The sequence below is a fragment of the Neodiprion pinetum genome, chromosome 2 (genome assembly GCF_021155775.2).
Source record: "Neodiprion pinetum isolate iyNeoPine1 chromosome 2, iyNeoPine1.2, whole genome shotgun sequence".
Taxonomy (NCBI): Eukaryota; Metazoa; Arthropoda; class Insecta; order Hymenoptera; family Diprionidae; genus Neodiprion; species Neodiprion pinetum.
Window position 1 is genome coordinate 28776933 of NC_060233.1, and position 23934 is coordinate 28800866.

At 37.1% G+C, this 23934-nt stretch overlaps 1 protein-coding gene across 2 annotated transcripts in view; it reads left to right on the forward strand.

Moving 5' to 3' along the window:
- The window catches only part of Oatp74D (Organic anion transporting polypeptide 74D), a 103108-nt gene that overhangs the window by 20249 nt on the left and 58925 nt on the right, over nt 1-23934 (forward strand). The window contains exon 2 of one of the 2 annotated variants that reach the window (XM_046612837.2): nt 19242-19318. The exons of the other annotated variant lie outside the window; for it this stretch is intronic. The gene's annotated coding sequence lies outside the window, so the exon portion shown is untranslated. The remainder of the gene's footprint in view (nt 1-19241; nt 19319-23934) is intronic. 2 annotated transcript variants of the gene reach the window in all.

Below are 23934 nucleotides of genomic sequence, written 5' to 3' on the forward strand. Positions count from 1 at the left end.
GAGTACGTTCCGATCTATTGAATCTAGACGAACAATGCGATTTGCAAATTAAAAGATACGAAAAAAATTATGCAATCTTTCAATTAAAATGCTAAACAACCAAGCTGTTTGCTCAGCGATTTTAAATTTCTGTTCCCCTAGTCATGCTCGTCGATAAATGTTTTTGACTAACGAAACCTTGATTTCATCTGCAATTTTCAAATGCATCCTTAAAGAGTTATAAGGAGAGATAAAAACACTCTTTCTTATACGGAGTACGTCATTTCTCGTTAGTTCGGGTCGAAAATTTTTCGTTGAGTAACCGACGTCGCCCGAAGGATTGATTATTAATAAAGATTATCGATCGTCTATTAGTTACAGTTATAAGTATTCAGCATCAGCATCACGGTCAAAGGGAATACCGCCAAAGTACACACGTGTAGCACGCTGCATATATGCTCAAGGTATCGAGGTATGCGCGTATAGATAATATCCACACATGCCCATATCCAAATGGATATATATATGTATACACGAGCACGATAAAAGCGTATCTCTGCCTATCGCGTACACGCAGGGGAAAAGAGACACGCGTGGATACGCGACGTGAGTGCAAATGGCGTCGATTGGTCCATCGTCGCACTGCCGAGAAGAGATGAAAAGAGGAGAGGTGAGGAGAGAAGAAGATACCGGTTAACGCGTTGCGCAAGTTCTGTATCAGGTGTGTACGGTAAATTAAAAAAATCGGTGTCACGTCGCCCGAGCCGGTCGCGTGCGCCATTCGGATTTGAGGTGCGACGCCCTCCAGGCCCCATTTTCACCCGACATCTGCATCTCTCGCATTAACGATTCGCAAATTTTTCGCCCGTAAGCAGCTGAGAGGATTCGTCGACCATTCGAAGAAATAATCCACCTTTCGGACGCGTAACGGATCTGCAAAATTTATTTAAACTTAAACAGCATACGTATGATTTGAACTAATTGGGGTTGTCGCGTGACGTTTTTACGTATGTTTTCAAAAGGATAACTTGCTTCGTAAACAACAATTTGTAAAATGTATATGCGATATTGTATTCTCTCACATTACTAAAACCAGATTTGACACTTTTTTATCATTAAATACCGTGTGATGACGTCACGAGAATGCCAAGAGTTTAAAACTTGACTCTGTTCACCCGTTTTCAATCATTTTTATTCGTCAATTACACGTTTCAAACACTCCCCGCCACCTAAATTTATCACAGTAGGATGAAACATTTTTCGCATGTTTCTTTTTCCCGGTAAAGATAACTTGATCGATAAAATTCACATCAGGTAACCCGGTTGTTAGTTACACCACTGTTTCTGCGTTTGTATAATCGCTGCACGAAGAAGTAAGCAAATAAATTCGCGTATTTGTAATTGGTGCTTTGTATTTTTCCTAATTTCTTCGTTTTTTTTTTTTCTGAAGCAATTTCTGGTTACGTTGTACGTTAAACACCAAACTTCGTTGGTCTGCGGCACTTTCGAAATATTTCACCTGGAAATTAATTGCTGAAGTTTATAGGAAATAGTTTATACGGAAATACATGCTTGAGAATTCTTATCGTACTTTGTGCAGTTCGGTTTGAAAGCTAAACACCTGTTTACTTCCTGCATTCCGCAATTTTAACTTGACAGCCTTTTTGTTTAAGTTTCGTTAAAAGTTCAAAGTAGCTGCACGTCTTGCACTTGAAGATAAAGATTATATTCGTTTTACCAATGTGACGCTGAAAACACGGTATTGCAATTTGGGAATCCTGAAATCTTGGAAGAATTACGCAAGTAATTCTGCATCATAAATTTTCGGGAAAGCCGTGACGATAAGTGGAAATCTTTTCTTATCATTTGTGTCTAGCTGAGGCAAACCGGGAATTTTATTCCTCACTAGCGTACGATTCTTTAAAATGTCGGTGAGAAAAGAATGTAAGTGACGAAGAATATGTTTTATAGAGGATTTTTAATTTTGTGTAAAATTTATGAAAAATATAAACAAGTACTATAATAGAGAAACAGTTGATTCTTTCAAATTGATGCTTCTACTTTCACGCTGAGACAGAATGGCTAATCCTAAACCTCCGTTAGTTTCTTAAAATTGAATTGTTTATTGACATATTTGATAATTGTGCTTGAGCAAAACTGAACTCAAAGAAAAATTGGACTATTTTAACTCACGACGTAAACATCTGTCTAATTTTTGACTAATTTTCACGAAAGAAGGTGAATTTGTTATTAAAGTTAGGTTGAAATGAGTCCTGAAAGAATCTTATACGTCATTGACGGTATACCTAAGTGTACAAGAGGTCAAGATAAGTTTTTTCCTGAAACATGAATGTACGAAAAATTTCATCCCGCTTATACTCGTTGAACCATTTCATTTTTCCACGGATACTGCGCGTTTCCAACCGAGTGACGATGCACGCTGTAGGCGAAGCGATTACACTTGAAAAGTCTGGCGCAAAGAGGGCGGCGGGTACAATAAAACCGCGTTATCGTCAACGCACGGAGATTTCGCAGAGAGTTTGAAACGCGATGCTCGCGAGAGAATAGCCGCGTATAATACACGGTTCACCCTTCTCCCTGGTTTCAAGATGTCTACCACACACACACACACAGAGAGAGCACCGCTGTTTAACACTCGATAACCAGGGATAGCTGATCGTGGGTAGGACTCTACGTAGAACGAGGAAGCACATAGCTACGTACACCGGGCTCTGACGAATGTACGAAGAATACTAAAGACTGGGTTACTAGTAAGTAGCCTCTTACACGCGGCGTTCTATTCACTCCGGTATGTCGTATAACACACGAGGCTGAAGCCAGAACTCAGAACCAGAAGCCAAAGGTTCCAACGTTCGTTCGAACTGGATAGCGAAATCTGGACGTCAAAATTTTGTCTGATCATCTTGGACCATCGATATCACTGTTGGAAATGCGGTGGTTGAACGTACCGTTTTGGTGCTGGTTCGAGAACCATGCAATTGGTGTCAAGAATCGATCGACTTACACCGACGATGACTTTTATTTACACCGTGAATTTTCTAACAGTGTATACATTCGTATAGAGTTATGAGGATAAAATTGAACACGTTTGGCCGATGTTCTTAGCTTCGTGTATGATGCCAGGGCCATTTTGTCTTGTTGTTAGAGGCAAGACTCGTGCAAAGATTCGGCTTGTGGGACGGAATAAAACGACGTTGTTGCAGCCACGGTATTCGGACTGCCGTTTCACTTTGTACGTTACATGCAGGCCGTCGCGAATTTACACAAACGATCATCATTGCCTGCAGAATGCATACTCGCCGCCAATTGAAATTGACGTTTTGCTGTTTAACGATCGGATTTGTATTCGATCCGCGAAACTCTCACCTCACCGATTGACGGTGGACGCGTTCGAGTGTTGCCGGACTGAGAAATCCGACCCGTGATTCGGATTGATCGGATAATCAGGGGGAGAGGGGGTGGAGAAAACACGGTGCTGGAGGTCGGTCTTTATATTACCGTTGGTACGCCCCTGGATTCTAGGCGAGTGAGGCTAGACGTTGGGTGTGGGATGGTGTCCAGGTCGTTGCTCAGGTTGAGCCAAGACGCGAATACTTTCGATGGTGAATTTCACAAGCCCGAAGCGACCGACGACGACTACAACTAGGTTTTGGCGATCCCTGAGAGATCGGTGTCACCTTGTACGGTGAAATTTGAATTCGATGGAGGAATTTTATTGATTAACTTTCGAAAAGCACCCACATACACAAGCGTACACACGTGGAAAATATCGCCGTTGTCGACGCGGCTGTGCACATATGTACACACGTGTTTGCATCGGGAACTCTTGGGATTAACGAACGCTGCAGATGCGTATCGATATTACATGCAGATGTGTCGTGCGGTATACAATCACGTGGATGACTGCTGCTCTTTCATTTATCTACGCTCGTACACATAATATAACGTTGTACGTACGCGATTACGTAAGTCTTATCGAAAAAGTATCAAACCGTGAGCAAAGAGTATCGTCAACTTCGGCACCGTTTGTGCGCTGCAGCTGGAGATTGATCGATCCTTGAAATATACCCGACGATTCGTCATCTGTCAAATGATTCGAGTTCTCTTTCAATTCGGCTGCACCTCGGTCAAATTTTATTACATGTAACGCGAGTCGTTATTAATCTTTCCAATTTGGTATCGCTCAACTCGATGCGCGTGTAAGTCTCTGCGTGTATAGATTCTTATGAAAAATAAGACGATGTTTGTGTTTCGCAAGTTTTTCGTTCCTTTTGACGTTTCGGGTTGAGGAGATGACAAAACAGGATGAAAAAAACAAAAAAAAAAAAAAAAAAAACGAAAATATGACCGTTGATTATGTAACGTCTTTATTCTCGTCGGTTTAGGCGTGCATTCTGAACGATTGCGAAATGCCATCAGTCAGTATTCCCATAAATACCAACTGGGATGAATTATGCAGTTGAATTGTCGAAATTGAGGTTACAGAAAATTTGAAACCTCGTCATCGGAAATTTACTACGATATCCGATATCTATTGCGTCAATAAATGGTGGACTTTGAATAGAAACGACTATCATTTGAATGGCCCTTGTATATAATTCCGAAGACTCTGTTTATCCAACCGTGTGAAAAATAACGTCTGAAATGCATCCCAAAATGTTGTGGAAATTAATGGAACTGGTAAAGAAGAAATCTGAAGAAGAATCGGTTTTATTTTAACTTCACACTCCTTTTATTCTCTATTCCGGAGAGACTCGTCGAATGTCAAAATAAAAATTATTCCACACGTTTCTCCTCGTTGGCTAGTGTCCTGTGACGTCACCGACTTCGAGTCTGCGCAGTTGCTCCAAGCTGCGCGAGTTTCTTTCGCTTCTTCCTTCGCAGATCACAACAGTGTCGAGCTGATTAACAATGTGGCATTTTTCTTTTTTCACAGTTTTTTATTTTTTTATTAAATCGACGGTGAATTTTTCCATCCCGCCAACCCGATAGTTGAAAGTTGTACGAATAGATGCGGGGTTCGGATTCCAACGCTTCGGGTGTACCTAGTACTCCGAGGTACCTACACTACTTACACTTTGAAATAGAGAGTGCAGTCCCTAGGCGCCGATACACGTCTACACTTGGCGCAATTTGTAATATAAGTAGGTGCGGTGTCTCCCTCCATGTTTAAGTTGCACACATATCCGCATATATGTATCACGCATGCCTAATGGACGTAGGTATATTAATTCGCAAGTGAAAGGGTTGTTGACGTACGACTGCTGGCTGCTGCAACGGCTCTTCGCGATATTCCCGCGACACACGAATTACTCCTCCTTGTCTGCATAAGGTGGATGACCGTTGTAAACGTTTTAAAGAGTTTTGCCCTTGGCCCTCAAATTGCGACAAATTGATTATATTATTATTTTATATCATGCCTGTTATACTTATTACTGGCCTCGGGTAGCCTTGCATACGTAAGTATCGAGCATATGTATAATATGTATATATATATATATGTATATGTATGTATATATATATATACCCAATAATTACGGAGTTGCAGAAGATCAATCATCTCTGTCAATTCACGAAGAAAATGTGAAAGCTGGTAGATGCTGTAACTAAAATCCCAAATCTGACGTCATATTATTAAAATCTTCATAGCGAACATCGTGATGATGATAGAGTTGTTCTTTTTATATATTCGAATGTATTTCCTTTTCACAAATAATATCTTTTTACTTTGTAATGATCGTTGGTGATTGAGATTATTTTTCATCTTTGATTACAAATTCATTTCAAAAAGGTGATAAGACCGTCTAAATGCCTGACTTGTTGTTAGGGTGGTTCTTATTTAGGCGATGTCGCACTCATCCCTAAAAAGTAATCATGTTGTACGCAGGAAAAATCAAGCTAAACCCAAAAAAAAATTTTCCCCCAAACAGTCGAATTTTATATTATGGAAAAATGCGTGCATTTTTTTGATTTTTTTTTGTTTTAGGTAAACTGTTAATTACTTCAAAATTATATATTGTAAAAAAAAATTATTATTATTACTTTTTGGGAGTGAGCGCGATTAAATTCCGAAATAATCCGAAGAATCACGCAATTACAAATTATACGGTGTGTGAATGTCAAAAAATGAACGCGTACGCAACATCCGTTTCGTTTTTCGCAACATCTTCTGCATGTAGCGTGATCTTTAACGTTTATCCGTTATCCGTTCGAAAGCATGTATAAGTAAGTAGTGCGTTTCGACGACACGAGTATGTGTATAATTTTGAATAAATCGTCTCCTTTTACCTGCGTCACGCACATATCGATATAGGTATAATATTATGCATACATGACAGATTACATCTTTGTCAATCAGACTTTCACCACCTTCCTAATGTTATTGACCTGTGACAAATAACGTTATTCATCCCGCTTTTTCTCTCTCTCTCTTACTTTGTATTATCACTCCGTCACTGCGGACGGATATGTGATATACTTGGAAAAAGTATCCAGCTGCAATTGCGCGATTCGTACATTTACATGGGAACCACATCTCGTATTATGTTTGCTTGCAAACTCGAAGGCAATGTCTACGTTCAAACAATTGCTCGATTTTTCAATAAACTCGTGTACACCATGTGTACGCTTAGAAATTACAATCCCTCTGCTTCTGAAAAAACAAAAAATCCAATAAGAGTAATGAAATTTTTCAAAGATTTTTCCTCAGCCTGTCATTTTAATCCAAGGATACTGCATTTCTGATCATTTCCAGTCTAATTACGAAATTACTAACAATTATTCATAACACCAAGTTCTCTAAATAATTTACTCCATGTAACTAGACAAACTTTACCAACTGCAGAATTGTATGATAAAATCCGAGTGAATTTTTACTGATATTTTTTTGACGTGGAGGTTGCATTATAAATATACGTTATACAATAGTGTGAAAGACGAAGGCATCGTTACACGTCAAATCTACACTGTTATACTTACAGTTTGACTATTATGTTCAGTCGCATCCTAAGCCACAGAAAATGATCTCATATAGAAAATAAGTTCTCATGTAAAAAGATTTAATTTTATGTCTCATTAGTAATTATTAGAGTGTATAATATAACATATAATAGGTATAAAACCAGTAATCGGAAAAAGATTGAAAAGTGTAAAAACATACTCGTTTTCATATCCACCAATCCGAATTCGACGCAAGGAAACTGATCGCATGATCTTAATTAATCGTTTTATTTTTTCGAATGTTTTTTACAACGAAGTAGTTTTTGTTCTTTTTTCACTACATTTTTTAAATGCTTGAACTGCAACGCAATTTCATTTCTATCCAATTTGTACTGTACAATTCCATATCTATACATGTTCCTATTCGATTCTTTTCCATGAATTGGAAATTATCTGAAATAAAGTCCAATACGTTGTGGACAATTCAATGTCCATTCGTTTCTGTTCTAACACTGCAACGATTTAAATTCGTGTAAATTGGTGAAAAACATCAGCGCTTTCATCGTTTTATAATGGTATCTTATATTTTTTAATCTAGTTCAATCTCAGACAAAATAATCCAACGGTTTTTTACGGTTTGAAATATAATTATTCAAACACTTCGATTCATACTCTGTAGGATATATTTATAATTGCGCGATCCTGTAAAAACTGGAACAATAATACCTGCAGCCAATCCATTGTAACGGTTAGCCACCGATTGGTATGGAAAGCAGATTCAACTAGACGTCCAAGCTATTGTTTGAATTTGTACATTTAGGATTGATAAAACGAATTCAACCGGATTCAAATATTTTCTCGCTGTCGATTGTTTTCAATAGTTTTCTGGTTACCGGGTGTAGTTAGATTCAATGTTTACAGTACGATATTGAGAATTTGAAACAATTTTGAATTACCCAAGAATCTTTGCGGAGAGAGCATTTTTACTAAGCCGAATACGCAAGTGGATAATCTGGCCGATCTTGACGTGCCAGCCAAAGAAGAAGTTTCCACTTGAATGCGTTTCGAGCTCATAAACATCAGAAATTAATTTTTTTTTTCATTTCTGTCATTTGAATAACTCGAAAATTGTCGAAACGATCGATTTCAAAATTTAATGAGCTTCAAACTAAGTTTCGTTTCAAACTAAGCGTCGTTTGAGACCAAAATAATCACGAATATTAGTTGATCCATTCTTGAGGTATTGTTATTTTTATATTTTACTTGATCTTGTTCTTGGAATAAGTCTAAAACTGCTGAACCGATTAGATCTAAAAGATAATCGGTTTCAAATGGAGAGTCAATTAAAACCAAAACCATTAAAATTCCATCTGTCGTCGAGACGTAGTCGGGCAAAACATTGCTCGAGCACATCCAGACGTCCTTTCGAAAATTGTTGGAGGTGATTCTCTCGTCCTTGAAACACCGAGATCTAGTGAAAAGTCAAATTTTTCATTTTCGGAATGACTGTAATAACTTTTCTTGTCCTTTTTTCTCACAGAAAATTCGCAAGTACCTATAATTCGTTAGCTAAGGTGTACCAACGACATCGTGACCGACCTTAACAACCCGCCTAAAAATAATGCGTACAAAAATAACCCGTCATAAATAACCCATGATAAAAAATTCGCAAACAATTTAACTTTATTTAATCCAATTTCACACGTGTTATTTTTTGTCAGAGTTATTCTTCTCACGGGTTATTTTTATGTGGGCTATTCTTGTTATGGATCATTTTTGTGTGGCTTATTATTGTTACGGGTTATTTTAGTCAGGTGTTAAATTTTGTGAGGGGTTCTTCTTCTCACGGGTTACTTTTGTCTTGGGTTATTTTTGTGTGGATTATTTTTGTGCAGACTATTCTTTTTGTGGGTTATTTTTGTGTGGCTTATTATTGTCACGGGTTACTTTTGCTATGTATTTTTTTTTTTTTTTTTTAGGTGGACTATTCTTGTTACGGGTTATTTTTGTACGGATTATTCTCATTATGGGTCATTTTTTGTTATTCTTATGTGGACTAATCTTGTTACGGGTTATTTTTTCTTTTTATTTCTTTGCATCACGATTTGCGAATTATTTGGTTCTAATATAATACGACGTGACATCGCAAGCGTGCATCCCGGATTACTGCGGTGATATATATATACATGTATAGTATATATATATATATCTATGAATCGAAGCGTGAAAATTTGAAGGTTCGCGATAGGGGAGCACGAGGTGTGAAACGGCGTGAAGTATGCGCCGTCTCGTTCGTCACGTAGATTAGTCCTTGTTTTCATCTTCTTCTTCTTCTCCTCCTCCTCCTTCTTCTTCTTCTTCTTCTTCTTCTTCTTCTTCTTCTTCTTCTTCTTCGCCGCCTCTCCTCCTCCTCCCCCTCCTTCTTCGCCGATTCTTCGTATTATCGAAAAGTTCGTACGTACGCCGGCGTTCCGAAGCGATCTCGTCGTTGCACAGTCCTGGGTATTCGCTTGCGTTATATACATAGGTATACCTATAGTTGCGGGGGCCCTGTCTAGACGGCGGGGTGACGTCACGCGACAAGGCCGTCTGCCGCCTCCCGTCTCTCCTTTCTCTCCCACCACCCCCCCACCCCATCCCCATCCCCATCCCCGTACCTCCCTCTTCTCACTTTCGTCGTCCCCCGACTTCCTCTCCGTGTAACCCAGGAACCCGGGACGAGATCAAGTGATTCTTGCTTCTTCTCTAACCTGTCCCGTCCCATAATCCTATTCCTACTGTTATCCCGGTGTGGGTGGGGACCTCGGGACATGTTCAAACGTTGAAACACCGCCCGAAACGCCCGGCGTATAAGGTATCCTCCCCTCTTTCCATTTTCCCCCAGGCATCCCCTACCTCTCTCCCTGTATTGTTCGATTTTTTTTTTTTTTTCTTCTTTTTTTCTCTTTCCTTTTTTTTTCGCCGACTCGTCGCGCCCGATTCTCCACCTTCGACGCGAATCTTCGTCACCGCGTACAAACACGTGGGGGCAGGCCATTCCACGCCAAATCTATGGGTATGATTTTATTGTACCTCGCGCAATTTTTAATCTCACCGATAAATTTTTCACATTATAAGTACGGCTACTTCGAAATTTTTTTTTTTTTTTTATTCCATTGTTTTTTTTTCCCTTCACGCGAAACGTGTCTTTGTGTCGCGGCATTAATAATGGAACTAATTTTATATTGGGTCGAGTATCTACGTTTGGCAAAAAAATTTTGCCAAAAAAGTATATTTTTTTACCAAAATTATAACACAGAATTGCACCGACTGAAAATGTAGAATATTGTAGTCGGGGTTTTTTTCTCTTATTCAACGGGAAAAGAATATGGAAGTAAGGAAATTTTGTCGAGTTTCTGGAAAACTTTCAATTCCGATGACTCGAAGATTTATTTGCGTTCCAATTTTTACAGTTTCGTCGAAACACTTGCTTAGCATACCTAGATATATACCTAATATAACACGTGATTATGCAGTTTCGAATGAAAAATTTCAATATAATTAACATAGACGATGAGTGGACTTGAAAATAAATAAAAAATAATTTACAACGATGGATGAAACATTATAGTTGATTATTTCAATTCTAAAAGACGCCAGGAAAATGACAATTTTCGATTTAACAAATTACAGGAGAAATTGAGGAAATTTTAGAATATTTTTTTAATATCATCACTTTTTAAAATTCCATTTCGTTTGCCGATCGTTTGAGACCAGTCACACGATGGCAAATATTTGACAGGCACCAAGTTGAAATTTCAAACTTTCGAATTTGAAATACAAGCGAGGTTCGAAACGTCGGCGATTTGTCGTGGAACGTCTCGTTGAAATATGTATACAACCGATACGCTTATACATTTTTGACGTCATTTTTACCTAATTTTTATTTGCTCGTATTCTTCTCACTTCGTCTCCCCGTCCTCGGATCGGTTCGGTTAATTCTTCTTTTATTAGTACGAACGACGCGACGCATGCAGCAGACTCGGTCATCTTTCTCTTGACACTGCAATGGGATTCTTTCGTTGATCTTGTTGCACATGTATACCTACATATGTACCATTCGCGTCTAGACTGAACATATGTATCCCAAATTCCCCCGCAACGTGTCTCGATCTATAGTAGAATTGACGCGATGCTCGGTGTACTTTTTTTATTTTAGTTTATTTCTAATATTTTCTTTCTTTTTTCATCTCAGCCGTGGAGGAGGGATTCGTTTTTTTTTTCTTCGATGTGCTTTTCTTCTCATATACATATTCGTTATTCATATATAGGTTACACATAGCGTTATCCTCAAGGGTATTAATTACCTTTAATTTAAACCCACCTTACGTAAGCAGTTTCAAAGTATAACAACTAGAACGCGAGTTTAATATGTAACATATATTGTATACGACATATATTTACATAAATTGTAGAAACAACAAAACAAAACAAAAAAAAAAAAAACCAAATTAGAGTATAATTTACCAAGTACATAGATACACGTGAAGAGAGTAACGTTTACTTTTGGTACGTAAGTACATACCTGTATATTACATGCATGGGTTAGTAGATACAAGGAGAGAGAAAGAGAGAGGGAGACGGACGAGAGAAGGAATAAGATGAAAATTTGCATATCGAGTTACGACGCAAAAGCTTATTTATTCCAATTCCCGAATATAAAGTCGCTGATCGGTCTTGCCGCGTTATCAATAATTCAAAAGTTCGTCGTACATTTAAAATAACATTTACTCGTGCGAGTAATCTGTACGTATACCTTGATGTATATTATGCCAACCGCATATGTACGTTTCAATGTATAAAGGAGCAAAGAACCTTCGCGTGTTTCATTCTCGCATGCCTGAAATTAAATTAATATTCACGCGAGATCACTGATAAAATCGAATTATATGTGTTATGTATATTATACGGATGAAGGAATGAAAGTTGCAATAACGAGGACGTTGTAAAGGAAAAAACATGAATATTTGAATATCAAAAGAGATAAAACGGAAAAAAGAACGAGGTTAATATCATATCACGGTGATAATGATACGTGCAAACAATGCGACCTGCAAAAAAGATTGGCACGAAAAAAATCTGAGAAGAGTTGGAAGAAAAACGGAAAAAATCGTTGGATTCTATAACGTTACAGGTACTGAACGAATATGCGCAGACGGCACTTTTTTGGAATTAAATCTACAGCAATTGTGGCGAGATTTACAATTCCGATAATAGGAGTTACGAAACCGATGGTAAGAATTACAATATGTTTATAGGTAGAGCACAATAATCGATGCAGATTCGACTTACAAAAACAAAAGTGCTGTCCATATATTCACAACAGGACATGCAATATTTAAATTACATTTTATTTTATTTTTTTTTTTTTTCTACGTGGAACAAGGCTCGATGAAAGATTCAAATATCGGGATATAGAACAAAAATCGTATTTCTTCATATCCGCGAACGCGGAGCGTTGATCCTATGAATACGAAAGTTCGGATTCTCTGCGATAAAAAATCGGAATAAAATTGATTATTTATTATATCCTCCGATCTTATCTATTCAACTGTATGTCAAACGTATCCGTACCAGAGAGACGAAAATACGTAGAAGTATTGCAGCAACCGCCGGACGAGATCGAAGATCGAAAGATCTCGTAGAAACGAGGCGAATATCCACAGCGGATTATATACCTCGGATTTAACTCAGCTCAGTTTCAAGTTCACGGCCGTTCTAATTTACCCCGTTTCTGGCTAAGGCTTAAGCCATCTGTATTCGAAACTATCCTTGCCGCGTATCTTGATACGATATATATATACAGCTCTCTGAAAAAAGTTGGCAAAAACTACAGCAGGTGGATGGGAAGAAGCGGAAACTAGACCAAAAACGTCAAATTGACATTGAGGTTAATTGTAAATTTTAAATAACTTTGAATGCCGAAGGTAGATTACTGAGATAGGTGAAAGAATGTGAATCAAGATGGTTCTGCGCCAAATTTCATATTTATTTATGTAATTTTTTAATGTCATACATAATGAAATATATATATACATAGTATAAATAAAATCGACGTTGAATTTTCTTGATTTTTCGTAAATAATCTTATTTTATATAATTTTAACAGATCTGTAATTCGAGCTTTTGTAAAGAAAATATTTTTACCAAACTTTATCGAGAATCTACATGTGTTAAATTTACCTAAAAAACTCAGGATATTTATGAACTACTCACGATCAGTTATAAATTGTGTCGATTTATCACAGCGCTATGGTCAATAGAACGAATTAAAACTACAAAACAGGTGAAACACAAAAATTAGAAAAAATTAATAACACACGACAGCAATCGATAGAAATTTTTCATCCGGTTAGGATGTATTTAATTCCGGATGAATTAATAAAAAAAATCAAGAGGTTTGACAAACAATACAGAATTTATGAAAAAACCGTCGGTCCAATCATTCCGGCAGTTTACAAACACGGAACGGTACAGCATTTTTTTAACCTGAGCGTGATAAATGACGTCACAAGTAAATTTTGAATAATGCATGTTTAAAAATATATGTATTATGCGAAGTCGAAGCGCAGTTCAATCTTGACTTTAACATTTCTCTCCTGCTTCTATCTTTTTCCTACTCTCCTGCCGATCCGAATCCCGCATAACGTTCGAAATACGGAGTAAGAAAAAATAAATGTTATACATTATTGATACACGCGTACATGTATTTTCTATTTGCGAGAACTATCGCGCAATGCAAAAACGTGCCCCGTATAAATTCACTGAGCGTATACAGCGGAATAACGTGATTGACATTCAAATATAGTCGTATGATAATATCAATTCATCGCTCTGCGAATTTCATTTATACCCGATGAATCGCCAAATTTCCAACAAACGGAAACTATGGTCTGTAGATAAATTCAAAGGGGGAGGGGGCAGAACTGCACCAAAGAAATACAATTTCTACATTTATCTATACGGAACTCGAGTTACGTGAATCATCGCGTTATTATAAGATAGCATATTTTCATCGATGGGAATCGTTAATTGGGCCAAATTAAAGGTCAGGACTTAGCGGCGCGTAGACGTACCGAAGAGACTTGATCGAATGTCGTTCTAAATGATAAACAAATTGATTAGATCCTTTGGCTGCAGTTTGTCCACTTCGAAATGAGACGTTGACGTAGACGAGAAGTTGCGCCGAGTTATTTGTTTGTTTGTTCCGCAGGCGGTAAACGATCGTGTCTATAAACGCAATATTGCGTCGTAGACGGATTTTCGTTGCGGTCATTTTTGCCAACGATTTCGTCAACGATACGATGATTCACGGATATACGGGGGAAAAACGATGAATGACAAAAATCGCGAGGATTGGTGTGGATTTTATATCCCCTCCAAGAACAGTAAAGCGGATCTCTTTAAATTAATACCGCGTTGCAACGTGACCGAGTTGTGCGACATTTTCGGCAACGTTCGAAAAGCAAAGGTTCAAAAAGTGCCGCCGAAGCTAATCTGTACGGATAAATTCATCTGGATAAGAAAATTCCTTGTGGAAATAGAAAAAAAAAAAAAAACTAACGATACGTCGAAGGAGACGTATGGATTTTAAATTTGTACAAAACTACAAAATTCCGTAAAGTGTACTCAAATAACCGAATCCTGATTTGATAATCAATTTTTAATAAGTTAACATTAACAAACTAGATAATCATTTTAACCGTCACTTTCATGTATTATATCTTTTATTCCTATTCACACTATTTTCCGGCCTGTTTGAAATTCAGTTATATTTTTTATTTTATACACTGCGTGCTGTCCATTTATGTTAAATGTGTTAAACCGTCGAGCCAAGTTTGCTTGCTTGCAACGAGTTGAGATATTTATTTTTTCTTTTTACTGTAAAATTAAACGATATAAAATTTTGAACAAATAAATAATATTTTTTTTTTTCACGCGACTAAACTCTGTTTTTTTTTTATACTTTTTTTATTTGTTTTTTCTATGCTCTCTTGAAATCTAAACGAAACGTTACGGTCGAGATTTTTTCACTATATTACCAACCGACGGTCGTAGAAAAAAAATCTACTTCAGACGATCCTTAAGGAATTCCAATTAGGAATAGAATGAATTACTTTTAATTAGAATCAAACTTTAAAATTATTAGAATAATACAGTGACGGTAGGTACTGATTTGTTCAAAGTTGAAACTCACTCACAATTTTCAATTATTTCTCGCAACGTTCTTGAATACGAACAATTTGAGGTGTCGTAAGAAAATACTATATTGTGTAACGAGGAGACTAACTCAGTTTTTTCGGACCAAACGCAATCGCTCAATATCAGATTTGTTCGCGACAGCGCATGCGCGCAGTGCAGAAAAGACTACTTTCAACCCCTAGGGCTTGAAAAACACGCATCGTGGAAGAACGCGTAGAACACGCTCGCGTTGTGTGAAAAAAAGAATCGTCAAACTGACACACCCTAAATCGAACACGTAGATTCGAGTCGATTAGCTGCTGTACTTGCAGGACTTTCGTCGTCTTCTTTTCTCTCGTCTGCAAATTTCCGACCTGTCTGTACCAACGTCCGATGCATCCTTAAAAGAAAAACAACACGCGGAACAATTGCCGAGACAGCATGTGTTACATGGGATTGATTAAAGTCGACAATGAGCGCACACGCAAGGGGGCGAGGATGCCAATGTGGGCCAGACGTTAGTTTAGCGTTGCCTGTTTGCGCCGTTCGACGTGTACCTATAATAATAACAATAACAACAACCACAACAGTAATAGTAAGATTAATAACAACAGCAACAACAACAACAACAACAACAATAATAATAATAATAATAATAATAATAATAATAATAATAATAATAATAATGCAACTGCAGCAGCGTTACGCCCAAAGCGTACGTACCATAATACAACTGTCTGTGTTTATTGTTAATACACATTATTATATATATATATATATATATGAGTACATGTACGTATGCATGTGAATAATTTATGTAACAAACACTTACCTTATACGTATAATCCGCGTCCACGTGCATCGCACGTTTCGTAAGACGAATGTAGGTGCGTATTGTTATATAATATGGGACATTCCGCGCTAAGTCAGTAAACTTTTGACCATGACGTTTTTTGTCATTTCACCGAGGATTTTATCCCAGGTTATTACGATCCCTGAAAAACTTGTGAAAATGATGTAAATTTTTTTTTTAATCACTCGTCTTTGCCCAATGATTTTGTAAAACCCTTCTCAAATACAACCAAATTGATTTTCTATGAAGCAGGGGAAAAAAAAAACACACACACACAACATTTTCGAAATATGTATAACATTTTCAGGCAAGATTCAGGGTGGAAAGATTTTTTTTTTCAAATTACCTTTTGTATTTTTTGAATCGTTTTTACTATTTTCAATCCTGTTTCAAATATATTATAACACATACCGCATTTCCGTTTCGATTACTGTTTTTCTAATTGTTTCTCCCGTCCTTTGGTTTGCTGTAATAGATTTTGAACGGGTATGAAAATAGAAGAAGAAAACAACACGGTTAAAAACATTGAAAAAAATTTTCTACCACTCTGAATATTCCGTGAAAATATGTTGTTTCGGAAACGGGATTGTTTTTGTTTTTTTCACAGGCTTACAGAAATCAATTTTAAGGTTTTTTGAAACGGATTGAAAATTTCTATGGACGATTGTCCAAGATTGAAACAACATAAAAAAAAATCTTGGGTAAAACAAAATAATTTTATGGTCAACCGTTTACCGAGTTGGCCTGGAATGCCCCTTATGTACGTTGTACCGCAGAAGAACGGCGCATGCGTTCGTAATACGTTTAAATTGGCACACAGAAGCACCGCCGTCGCAAATTCTGTTTTCTTATCGGCCGTGCTATGTTTAGCATTTCTCCCTGCAGGCGTGCGCTGCGTTTAAATACGCCGCAATACCTGCACTTCGCGCACTTGCACTTATCTGCACTGTAAGCGGGGTGACGACGCCTTTAATTCTCGTTAAGAACTTGCTTCTAATTTAGAAAAAAAAAAAAAAAAGAAAAATTATACTGGGTAATTTTTTTTCTAACATTTTGTTCATTCGGTCATTACAATTGCCGGAACTGTTTCTTAGCTGGAGATCGAAATTTTACTTTCGATTCTCGTTAGGAATGTAGGAAAAAAAAAAAAAAAAAAAAACAAAAACGTGGTGCGTGCAGAGAGAAACGAGACTGAAGTTAGTAACGTTGAGGTAACGAAACATGAGGAAAAAATCGCTACTGTGCAACGTGTGAATGACTTTCAAGAAGTTGGCTTTTATAAATATGAGTCTGGTCTGATTCGTTTATCATGGCTTACTAAATTTCAGACGATTTCAAAGGTGCGAGGTGACGATTTCTCTTGAACACGCATTGTTACAGTAACGTGACTTACTTCGTCCTTACAGAGAGAAAGGAAAGTGTAGAATAGATCGGACGTTTATTTCACCGTTTGCGTATTCCCTGTAACTGAGGCAATGTTTTAGCGAAGAAGTAGAAAAAAATACGGCTGAAAGCGGATAGAAGCTGAAAACTTAGGTTGTGACTTGATGAGAATAATGTAGTGTTTGAATAAAAATGAAGAAAGTAAAAAATAATCGTACACGAGAGAAATAAATGTTAAAAAAATTCAAACAAATGAATCAATAACGCTGCTACTGCTGCCGCTGCATCTCGTCGGAAACGAAGGGTGTTCTCGAGAGCGCGTGTATTAGATCTAATGAAAGTTGAATGAACTTGATGGTAGGTATATGTGTATATAATGGAGTATGTAATGCCAGCAGCTTGTGCATAAACAGTGCGAAAAACTGCAACGTGCTGTTGCAACCTGTTTATTACCATGTCTGCGACGAACGGCAGTCATGTGACTCCATCAAAACCCCAGGGATCTATGGGATGGATGTACAGTCGCGTCGAAAATTTGACGAGTGAAATGCGTGAAACGGAGTTTCAAAAAATGCGAACAAAAAAAAAAAAAAAAATTTAAAACACCGAATTTCAATTTTAAACACGTTATCATCAACAGTGTCGAAGAAAATACGTTACGTTATTACATCACCGTAAAATTCGTGTATAGTTCGTCCCATTCTGATAAGAAATAAGTTCCCTTCATCCGTATATCTTCTGATTGTGAGACGGATTTTTTTTTTTTCGGGTTCGTTAGTCGATAAAAACAAATCTGATACGTTATACAATCGTTATAATTTAAGAGTAATTAAACAACGAATCGACAAAAGATATATTATGATTGCCTGAAGTTTAATTTATCATACGATTCGTGGAAAATTCAATCATGGATAAAGTGTATGCTATTGTTCATCGGAATTGGACAAGATTTTTTTTTTTTTTTTTTAACTTTCGCATCTTTAGTGTCGAATAAGTGCAAACAAAAAATTGTTGTATCGTTCTTACTGAAATTATTTGAAAGTTATTAGAAACCCGCGAAAAGTTACCGCAAAATTTATACAAAATTTCTATATTCATTTCTTCGACAAATTTTAGATTCCTTAAAATTTGTTGTCTCTGGAATCCTGAATGCTTTAACGAGTTTTAAATTGTACCGAATTCTATGGCGATTGGATTTTCAGTAGATATTCCGTACGTCGGAAAATATAATGTCTAGTTTATATCTTAATTATTTGAAACACGACATAATTTTGTCACAAGATGTCGCTGAGCGCTCAACTTTCGGACGAAATTTAAAATGTAAAAAGCATTAGAAGTGCAAGCCGATCGACCAAATCAGCGTAAAATTTCATCCGGAATAGAGCAGCAGGTGCTTTTTTTCAATGTCAGATTGGTATTGAATGAATTTTGATCTCTCGTGCGTCTCGAGTACGAATTATTATACCTCAAACGATTATAAATCGACCAATTGTTGTATTAATATTAATCAATTAATAATATTAAACACGGTCTTTGACTTGTAATAATTGATAGGTGAATCATTGTCACTCGATTTTATTCATTTTGCGATTAGCTTGGTCATAATTTACTAGTTACGCCGCATCCATCAACCTGTCAAAACAATTCGCAAATATATACGTACATGTGTCACCATTCGAAACAAAGAGACTAAACAAAACGTTAAATTTGTGCCAATATCAGTTTATTCCATTTTCTACTCTGTCAATTCATTTCTCTGTCATATTTTCACACATGCATGCTGCATTCAATTTTTACTGCAATTTGCTAACTGTTTTTACACTCTGTCTAAATTACACTGTTTCAGCGGCCGTGAAGCAGCGATAAAACCGGGTTAGCTGCAGGAATGTCTCGGGGTCTATATCCCGTCGTTTATCTCGATCGGTTCGTATACAAAGCATATTTCCTTTAATACTCGTTTCGTATGTAACTAGTCAATTATTAAAATATCGCAGTGTTCTCTCTTGCATATCGTTTCTTTTTTTTTTCCGCTTCAATCTCGTCTCTTTTCTTCGTGCCTTTGGTTCTTTCTGCGTCACGCAAAATACGTTTCACATATTCATATCGGGTTTGAAATTTCTGCGATCGAAACATCCAGATCACCCTGTACGTATGCAAAAGTACTCGTGCACGTGTTGTACAAACGTATAATAGTATACAGATGTGCATGAACTTGCCGAGTGCCTAAGAGAGAGCCTTATTATTACCAATTTAATAAACGCGGCGTTTGCAGAGAGGATTTGATTAGACTTAATTACACTCGATAACAAAATACTTGGCAATCAACCGTCAGCCGTATTCTCTATATCGTATATCGTATTGTGCATGTACTTTCTTTTTTCCAACAATAGCGTTGTTCGTTCAATGATGTATTATATATAGGACGAAAATTGAATGGGCTATACGTTTCAATGAAGAATAAAGGAAGATAAATTGTGCGATTTTTGTTTGTTCGTTCAAGTCAGTTGTATATTTCAAAACAGAATCTCTTATCACTCGGGAACGTTTTTGCGTTCGATATATTCGATATTTTATTCTCTCGAAATGAATATAAATGCATAGTGTAAAAATGGGTTCCGACATGAAGTCGGAATGTTTACATTTTGTGGTCGGTTTTTCAGAAACTTTCTCTCGTTGCACAGAGTAAAGTGCTTCGTGATTCAATGCAATTGGGAAAGCGGGCGGTGGGGGTAAGCGAGTGTCGACGGGGTGGGGGAAGCTCGGCTGTCAGTTCGCTGCGCGACTTCGAACCAGCATCACCTCCGTCTTACGGGTAAAACGTTCTCCTATAACGTCATAAAATCGCCCAACCGCCCATTTTTCTCTCTTCGTACGATAATGAATTAGTGAAGTTCCAACAACTGTTCAACTTTCCTGAAGTATCATCGTTCAAAATTTCGTCATCGGGATTTACGTGTTCTAATTGCTTTCTCTGCTTTGTTTTTCTTCTTCTTCACTTTCTCTGTATTTTTTTTTTTAATTTTTCTATTTTTTTCTCTTCCTTTCATTACCAAGTTTTCTTATCTCTTTCTCTCTTGACGTATGCAACCCAGCTGCACCGTTCCCGTTCCTTATGTAGATGTAAGTATATGTACATACATACGTGCATGCAAGAATGTCTAGATATCGTTAATACATCATAACATAGGACTGGTGTTTTGGATTCGAACAAAAGAGAGAAATTTGAATGGCGACGCAGACGAGAACGGAAAGAGAAAGAAGGGTTATAATGACATTAATTTCAGCCCAAGCATCATCCCTACCGCCTGTCTGTACCGCTGCTTGAATGTGGACGAGAGTCGAGTCGAGTCGAGTCGAGTTGTTGGTGCAGGTCGGAATACTTGGTCGTTTCTCTTTCTATTTTATTCCCATGCCGCGCATACGCATACTAGATATCAGACCTCGTCGTCTTCTTTACCCTTCTCGAGATTCACCCGACACATTTTCGTATTCTTCTATTCGTTCTTTCTTTTGTTATTTATTTATTTTTTTTTCTTTTTTCTTTTTTCCATCGAAACGTTTTTCCATTTGTACTTCACCCTATCAAATTTCTCCTCTAATACGCGCAGCCACCCTCCCTCTCTCTCTCTACCTCTCTTTGTCTCTCCCTGGGACTATACTTCTCGTTTTCTTACTCTTTTCTCGTTTTTCTTCCCAGCACGTTTTTTTTTTCTGCCCATCTCTCCAATCCACTTCAATGTGTCCCAGAGTTAGAAGCTCGGTCCTTCGTTGCCGGGAAAACAGGCTCTGCTACTGGGGTTGAAACGCGTCGTCGCAGAGTCCTCGTCTTTCGGGAATGGGGGATGAGTTATGGGGGCAAGCTCCGTCGGTATGTAGTCACGTACGTGTCCCGGGGATCGATCGATTTTCCCAGACACCGTTGCATTGAGAAACAGACGCCATCCAGCTTCACTCTCTCTCTCTCTCTCTTTGTTCCTTTACACCGAACAACCGTATACCAAAGATCGTTTCTTGTATCGGCTTGTGTCCTCTGGAACTCATTGCCTACCTCAATTCGCGAATCATCTTCCGTAAATGTCCTTAGGCTAAAACTTAGGGAATATTTGGCCAGCAATACTGTTTAATTGCTAACTGATGCCACCTTTGCCTAATTTAATGTAATTTAATATGTTGATACTTAATGCATAACTCATACATATATATAATATATATGCTTTGTAGGATTAGCTTTTAGCTGACTAGTTTTGGTAAGGTTCCTCTGATTAGCGTATTCTATTTAACAAGCGCAGATTTAATTTAAATATTTTTTATATATTGCAATATGTTTATTTTTTATTTTTATTTTTATTTTATTTTATTCTTATTTCATTTTATTTTATTTTTATTTTATTTCATTTTATTTTATTTATTTTTCTTCTTTCACCGAGAGCCGCACATGGTCAGCGCATTTGTGTTGTCCTGAGGGGGCATATTGCTCCATTTTAATTCTCTCTCTCTCTCTCCGCGTGTGTCACGCTGCGGGTACAGCTCGACATGCGTGTAAAATACACTCTTGCACGCGATAGGTACGTATTCTAATCTACCGTTCGGTCAATAGAACATTCTGACGGTGAACCTGTACCGTAACGGGACTCTGGCAAATACGCTTAATGCTCCAACTATGTATACCTGCGTATATACGTATGTATACATACAGTTTAGGTACATACCTTTATACACATGTGCTGATTGATGCAGTAAATCGCTCGCATATGATATGTTCTATGTATGAACCTATCGTATGCGGTCCACATATATGTTTAATTAATGAGACGTGTGACGCGCAATCGGGTCTTATGTATTATATCTTGATACATACGTATACATATATATATGTAATGTATATGTATATTGCACTTTTGTAGCGGACTGAAATTCAACCATATATCCAACTTTTACGGACGTGATCTACCTTTTTTTTCTTTCTCTTTCTTGAAAGACAATACTTACCTTCTTTTCTCGCAATTTTTAATTATTAATTTTTTTTTTTTGGTTTCTTCGGTCATTCAACTTTTTGAAAAGAAATTTAATCGTTTGTATAAAAATCTTAATCTTTGTTACTAATATTTATTGAAGAAATCTATCGCACTTACGAATAGATATTGCTTATAGGTATACACCACAAACATTAAAGTGTGGATCTATGCTCGTGTTAACTCGTATGTAACGAAGTGATTTTGTGCCTGCATGCATTCGGAAATTACTTACGGATTATAAAATAACCCGAAGCTCTAAACAGAAATTGATCATAGTTTGACAAACATTGCTCGCTACTCTCGGTAAAATAATAAAAAAAAAGTAACTTGTTGGTAATTATTCTAAATAATGTACTTGAGAAGCGTAATTATACGGTAGGTATCTAAATTGTTGAATTACGATAGAAAATTACGTTTCATCAGCATTTTCTACAGTGATCTGAAATCCAGCAACCATGATTATATCATTATCTTAATTACGGCATGCGTTCCATCAGCATCCGGCGCCTAAACTTCTCGAATATTGTTCTAGAACGGAAAACTCGTTAATCTTATCACGAAAAACTTTTCAAGCGATCTTTTTGTTCGAAGTTCGATCGCGATATGCTATATATATGGGTCAGTCCATGTCAAATCGACCAATGGTTGTACTCGACCCCTTTTGTTTTGGATGAAATTTGGTCACAAGTTTTCATTCATCATACAAAGAAGCTCTGCCAAAGGAAAATAATTAAAAATTTTTTTTTCAAAAGTTATGCAACTTTTAAAATTCCACTATTTTTCCTGTTTTTTAAACTTATACTTCAAAGATCTCAAAAACTATTATAATTACTCCAATGATCTGAGATAGATTTTCAAAGGGATACTCGAAGCTACCAAAAAAAATTTTTTTGAAAAAATGTTTCAAAAAATCGTTTTTTTGCAGAATTTTGAAATTTACAACATTGTAAAAATCGACGACCGCCATTAAATTTTTCCCGCCAATTTTTTTCTGGAGTAGCTCTAACTGATCTCAAAAGAATCTGAAATTTTTGAGATGGGGTTTTTTTTCTTTCAAAAGATATAAATTTTTGAATTTTGAAAAAAGAAAATTTTTTTTTCTTCGGCACTGACTGAATAAAACAACAATAAATTCACTTGTAATTTTCATAGACTATATATATATATAAGATGCCAATACCATGTAAGATAATTTTGTACAAAATTAGTACGAATCGTTAAATTCGTACGTAGATCAATTTGTGCAAAGTTTGTTGAAGAAAATTTTGTCCTGGAATTTGTTTGATTTATCGTTTAACTTACGAACGTTCGGAACCTCGATCACATCGATCGAGTCCGTTTCGTGCATGAAACGATTCCCAAGAATTCCCGTCTCCGTATTATTCCGTAGGGCGGAGAGCCGCCGAGCTTCTACTGTAGAACATTGACATGAAGCTCACATCGCCGCGAAACTGAATTCGCGAACGTCGCAAGTTCGCGGGTCGCGGTGGATACATTTAAGTGTGCGAAAGAAAGTACGTCTGC